General features: G+C 41.4%; 1 pseudogene; it reads right to left on the reverse strand.

Annotated features, from left to right (window-relative positions):
* Window positions 1–2869: 2869 nt before the first annotated feature.
* LOC109249282 (olfactory receptor 8S1-like) lies at window positions 2870–3815 on the reverse strand (annotated as a pseudogene).
* Between the last annotated feature and the right edge of the window lie 3027 nt (window positions 3816–6842).

The following is a 6842-nucleotide window of genomic DNA, read 5'->3' on the forward strand; positions in this document are numbered from 1 at the left end:
TTCTGTTTAGCACACTGTAGATATCGTGCCAAGCCTTTCTGGCCTGCCAAGTTTCAAAGGAGAGATCAGTCACGAGTCTTATAGGTCTCCCTTTATATGTGAGGGCACGTTTATCCCTTGCTGCTTTCAGAATTTTCTCTTTATCCTTGTATTTTGCCAGTTTCACTATGATATGTCGTGCAGAAGATCGATTCAAGTTACGTCTGAAGGGAGTTCTCTGTGCCTCTTGGATTTCAATGCCTTTTTCCTTCCCCAGTTCAGGGAAGTTCTCAGCTATAATTTGTTCAAGTACCCCTTCAGCACCCTTCCCTCTCTCTTCCTCCTCTGGGATACCAATTATGCGTATATTATTTTTTTTTAGTGTATCACTTAGTTCTCTAATTTTCCCCTCATACTCCTGGATTTTTTTATCTCTCTTTCTTTCAGCTTCCTCTTTCTCCATAACTTTATCTTCTAGTTCACCTATTCTCTCCTCTGCCTCTTCAAGCCGAGCCATCGTGGATTCCATTTTGTTTTGCAATTCGTTTAAAGCGTTTTTCAACTCCTCGTGACTGTTCCTTAGTCCCTTGATCTCTGTGGCAAGAGATTCTCTGCTGTCCTGTATACTGTTTTCAAGCCCAGCGATTAATTTTATGACTATTATTCTAAATTCACTTTCTGTTATATTATTTAAATCCTTTTTGATCAGTTCATTAGCTGTTGTTATTTCCTGGAGATTCTTCTGAGGGGAATTCTTCCGTTTGGTCATTTTGGAGAGTCCCTGGCGTGGTGAGGACCTGCAGTGCACTTCCCCTGTGCTGTGGTGTATAACTGGAGTTAGTGGGCGGGGCCGCAGTCCGACCCGATGTCTGCCCCCAGCCCACTGCTGGGGCCACAGTCAGACTGGTGTGTGCCTTCTCTTCCCCTCTCGTAGGGGCGGGATTCACTGTGGGGTAGCGTGTCCCGTCTGGGCTACTTGCACACTGCCAGGCTTGTGTTGCTGGGGATCTGGCGTATTAGCTGGGGTGGGTAGGCAAGGTGCACGGGGGCTGGAGGGGCAGGCTTAGCTCGCTTCTCCTTAGGTGATCCACTTCAGGAGGAGCCCTGTGGCAGCGGGAGGGAGTCAGATCCGCTGCCGGAGTTTTGGCTCCGCAGAAGCACAGAGTTGGGTGTTTGCGCGGAGCGAGCAAGTTCTCTGGCAGGAACTGGTTCCCTTTGGGATTTTGGCTGGGGGATGGGCGGGGGAGATGGCGCTGGCGCCTTTGTTCCCCGCCAAGCTGAGCTCTGCCGTCTGGGGGCTCAGCAGCTCTCCCTCCCTTTGTCCTCCAGCCCTCCCGCTTTCCGAGCAGAGCTGTTAACTTATGACCTCCCAGACGCTAAGTCGCGCTTGCTGTCGGAACACAGTCTGTCCGGCCCCTCTGCTTTTGCCAGCCAGACTCGGGGGCTCTGCTTGGCTGGCGAGCCGCCCCTCCGCCCCGGCTCCCTCCCGCCAGTCCGTGGAGCGCGCACCGCCTCGCCGCCCTTCCTACCCTCTTCCGTGGGCCTCTAGTCTGCGCTTGACTCCGGAGACTCCCTTCTGCTAATCCTCTGGCGGTTTTCTGGGTTCTTTAGGCAGGTGTAGGTGGAATCTAAGTGATCGGCAGGACGCGCTGTGAGCCCCGCGTCCTCCTACGCCGCCATCTTCCCGAGACTCTGATCTATTTCTTGTAGCATAATTCATGTGAATATGAATAAAAGTAGCACAAGACAGAGCAACAATTTTTAAAATTATATACGTGATGAATCTTCTGTTAAGAATGGCCTACTGATAAGCATTTACAATTATGATTTAAATATGAAATGCCTTTGAATCAATGGACTAATAATCGCTCAAATTCTCCAAAGCCAAGAGAAAAACATCCCAAAATACTAAAGGGGCTCAAATATTTCTCTCTCACAAGAAATTTGGAAATATTTTGATGATAGAATCTCAATGAATTGTTACTATAGAAATGTATCATTAGGATAAAGGACATTTAGGAAAATTCATCTTCAGTGAATTGTCATTGGTTAGGTGGGCACCTAAGGAAATGCAAGATTCCTGCCGGGAGCAAAAATGTTGCTCTGAGCACTTAGATGTGAGCAGGCATCAAGGAAAGTAAGGATCTGCAAAGGAAAGGTAGAAGCCACCAAATATGTCCAATTTGCAAATCTTCTCAGCACTTAACCTCTGTCTGCTTGTTTTGGAAATAGGATTGCATTGCTCTGGTACTTCCGTTTTTCCTGTCACTGTCTCTTTCCCTGAGGCTGTGGGCACTACTTAAACCCAGGAAATGGTTAGCTGGTTTGCAAAGTTACTCTAGGAGGGCAATTTTCCACAGACCTATTCCCACCTTAAGCTTTCTATAAAAACAAATGTTTGGGAAGTCTTCAGCCCCATTATGGTAACTCACTCATTTCTCTTCCTGCAACTTTAACCAGAACTCATTACCCAGTGGCCCTGTGAACTTGTTATGACTGTTCTCATTCAAAGATTCAGGCAATTTTCCATTTAGGAAAACCATGGCTTTCAAACTCCACTGCAAATGATGATAGTTAATTTACATCACTCATCTTAATATATATGAAAATAAATGAGAAATATCGATGAACATGTTATAAGCAAAATTATATAGTGTTAAATGAATATTTAATCAATTATTTTTTTTTGCTTTCAAGTAAGACTGACCTAAATGATCCACCATATAATAGGTCTTTGTTTTTTTTCTTAATCCTTTCTGATTAATTTTGCCAAACTGGACATCATGAACTGTCAGGAAGTACCCCTTAATGTCAACTCACTCGATGTTTTGCCACATATTTTTATTATAATTACCCATAATTCTCTCTCTTTATTCTGCCACTGGAAGCATTATAAATACTTCCCCAGTGTTCTCTGCAGAGCATCCTTCACCTCCTTATTTTTTGGTCTGCAGATGAGAGGATTCAGCATGGGAGTGATCACACCATACTGCAGAGATCAGATCCAGAGTGGGGGGTGGATTCTGAAGTTGGAATGAAATAATGAAGAAGGCCCGAGCCATAGAACAAGATTATTGTGGTAAGGTGGAGGAGCAGGTGGAAAAAGCTTTGCTTCTGCCAGAGGTGGAGGTGATGCTCAGGATGGTGGAGATAATGTGGGCATAAGAGATGAAGACTGACAGGGAAGTTACAAGGCCATATGGGAGGAAAGAGCAGAATATGACAAAGAGGTTTGTAGAAACATCTGAGTAAGAGAGAAGGAAGAGAGAGGGCAGCTCACAGCTGTAGTGTGGGCTGGTATGGTTATCACAGAAGTCCATTTTCATTGCCAAAGGGACATTAATGAGTGTGTCCAGAATGCCCAGGTTCCATGAACTCTACACTAGCTGCAAATACCACTGTTTACTCATCACCTGGCCATTGAGCAGTGGGTGGCAGATGGCAGCATAGTGGTCATAAGCCATCTCTGAGAGTAGGCAGACTTCAGTCCCTGCCATGATAGATACAAAGAAGACCTGAGCCAGGCAGCCTTCTTCTGAGATGGTTTTCTTCTTAGAAAGGAGATGGTTTTCTTCTTAGAAAGGAGGTTTTCCAACATCTTGGGCACAGTGACAAGGGAAACAGAGGTCTAAGAAAGAGAGGAAACTTAGGAAGAAGTACATGAGGCTGTGGAGGTAAGAATCAGCCTTGGTCACCAGCATCATTGTCAGATTCCCTATTAGGGTCAGGAGATAAATCACCAAGAAAAGCACAAAGAGCAGAGTCTGAATGTGGGGGTCAGCAGATAGTTCAAGCAGGATAAACTCTGTGATGGTGGTGTGGTTCCCCAAGGCCATTTAAAAAGGATGGCCCCTAAATATGATTATGAAAAGCATGACAATGAAGTTTCTATTTTCCTCCAACCAATTTTCATATTGCTTTGATTCTCTTGTAATATCATAAACATTCAGAAAATATGTCTTAACTTCCTTCATGGGCCAAGTTTTGTGTCAGTCACATGGAACGTAAAGAATAAGATTTGATGCCTACATTTAAAAATGTCATAGTTGAGGGGCACCTGGGTGGCTCAGTTGCTTGAGCATCCAACTTCGGCTCAGGTCATGATCTCACAGCTTGTGAGTTCAAGCCCCGCGTCAGGCTCTGTGCTGACAGCTTGGAGCCTGGAGCCTGCTTTGGATTCTGTGCCTCCCTCTCTCTCTGCCCTAACCTACTCACATTCTGTCTCTGTCTCTCTCAAAAATAAACAAACATTTAAAAAAATGTCATAGTTTAAAGAAGAATACAAAATAAAGACAAGCAATTAAATCAGAATATGAGTAACTGAAATGGGAACTTTAAGTTTGATTAAGAGAGAAGTCATTAATGTCATCTAATTTAAGGTAAAGGAAGAAAAATTTAAGGATAAGTATGATTTCTCTAGGAAGTCATGGAAAGGAAGGACATTTAACTGGAAGATCAGGATTGAGAAGTAGAAAGGCATATTTAGTAAAACGTGGGCATTTCTTAATAATTAAGAGTTTAGAATATGGGTAGATACTAATGCAGTGACTAAGGATGTAGGGTCCTGTGTCAGACTAAAATCAAATCCCGGCTCCACATTGTGCATGTTACATAACTGTCCTTGTCTTCTGTTCCCTTGCTGAAAATTAGGATAACAATATACCTCTGTTAGAGTTGTTAGGAGAATTAAATGTGATAACATATGTTAAGTGCATTTTAAAAACCTGTACACTATTTCTTAATGTACTGTCATCATTATTTGAGATTACAATTGTGGCCTAAAACAAATAATATCCTCATGCAGAATTATCCCCTATCAGAGTTAAAGTTATTTTTGCCACTACTGCTCCTGTTTCTTACTGAAAGGAGTATAATAAAGTTATTTTGAAATCACTAAAGATAGATACTCTCCTTTTCCCATCTCCCACCTGAAAGAGTTTGGGATTTGGAATCACATTGAAATGTTCAAGGGTTAAAGACCTTAAAGTTACTGAGGGCAATGTTACTCAGAACAAAAAAAGCAGCCAGACTTGAGAGATGCCAAAGGAGAGAGAAGGTGAACTTGTGGCCCCAGAAAGAAATCACTTTCTGGGATGGATGTGTGCTCCATGAACGGCCAGACCTCCAGGCAAATAAGGAAGAGGTCATATAAAGGAGTACCTTGCCAGTGTCCATGGCATAGATCACTCACTCAGACAAGGCAGAAAAGAGGTAAAGTAGGGACAGAATTTGAGGAGCCCATGATCCTAGAACTCTGAGAGCTTGGCAGGACTTCTAAATTATTCTGGAATTACCACAAGAAGAGATTCTTCCTAAATAATTTTCCTCTGTCCATTTTAAGAAGGCTTCTTAAAGAGGGGAATAGAGCATTCAGTCATGCACATATTTAGATTTATCCTTTGACATTCATCCTGAGACACTTCCCAATACTCTAGTACCAACACCTTTCACTGTACCTTGACTTTGCCCAAACACTCAGGTTTGGTTTACAAAAATACTCTGCCTGTTTGAACATTGGATGTTATCCATCAGTTCTAGCATTGGTCAGATGTGTTAGAATTGGATCTTTGGGTCACTCGTAGGACTTATACAGTGGCTGAGTGTATTTCCTCTTCCTGCCATTCCTTTGTTGCCCTGTTCCCAATAAGTTCAAAACCTGACCAAGGTTAACTTTGAGTGCTTACTTTTCAACTGATCAGCCATCAACACATCCCTGTTCCATTTCCAAAACCCAAATGCATGTTACCTGTACATCTTCTTCAACAGATGGTCTACTCCCTGATGTGGCTATAGGGCTTGTGTTTGATTCAACTTTTAAGAATGAAAAATGATTGGGAGAAGGCACTTTTTTATACCTGGTTTTATGACTGAGGTTATAAAATTCTACTGATAATATATTTTTTTCATATTCCTCACTATTAGAGTGAAATAGCTACAGGGAATTTTTTTCTTTCGAATTGTCTGAAACACAGTCACCCTGCCACCTCTTAATTTGTTCCTCTGTTTTCCAAAAACCTTGTCTCAGCCATATATAGAATACTTTGGTCCAAGTAATCCTCAAAGCTGCTTAGTTTAGGTAACTTGAGGGTTGACTACCAGGCAACAGTAGCCCAGAGAATGTTTGATGCAATGCCAATTATTCCCTGTAGTCAGAACTTGAAGGTTTTATAGTAAAGAGTACCAATGGGGTTCCCTTAAGTGTGGCATTTGGAACTTCTAGGTTGAAGCAAAGACCAAAACTGTCAGATGTGAACTCTTGATAGGGAAGTTCACAGGGGACAGAAAAGGCAATGTTTTTTTTTAACTGTCTTCCTTGTAAAAAACAAATATTTTTCACTTGACACTCTAAAGCAATTTCACCCAGGTAATCTGCTGCGTACATGTGAGTTGAAGATAAAATGAGTAAAAAATTATAATAAAGGAAAGAAATCTCATAACTAGTCATTTGTCCAAACTGCCCAGTCAACTTTTTCTGGTGTGATTAACCCATATATATGAATCCATATATACTTTAGCCACATGATGGCTATATAACAATTTTCATGCTTAGTGATTAAGATTTCATTTAAGCAAGCATTTACTTATTGAATGTATCATGTATTGAGTCAATATATTATGATAAATCATAATGCCCACTTATTTATGATATACTATAATGTTATCATTCAAACTAGAATGCTTAATAGTGATTTTCATCCCCGCTGTCAATTTATTAAATAAACATAAGCAATAGAATTGTAAGGAAGTTAGATTACAAGTCCATTTTAGAAGATTGTTTTCCTGCAGGAAACGTATGTGGATACTAAAATTATTTTATTTACATTAGTTTTTATAAAATTAAAATTAGGTATATGAAATATTTA

This window comes from Panthera pardus, unplaced genomic scaffold (genome assembly GCF_024362965.1).
Source record: "Panthera pardus isolate Hobbes unplaced genomic scaffold, ASM2436296v1 HiC_scaffold_6, whole genome shotgun sequence".
Classification (NCBI taxonomy): domain Eukaryota; kingdom Metazoa; phylum Chordata; class Mammalia; order Carnivora; family Felidae; genus Panthera; species Panthera pardus.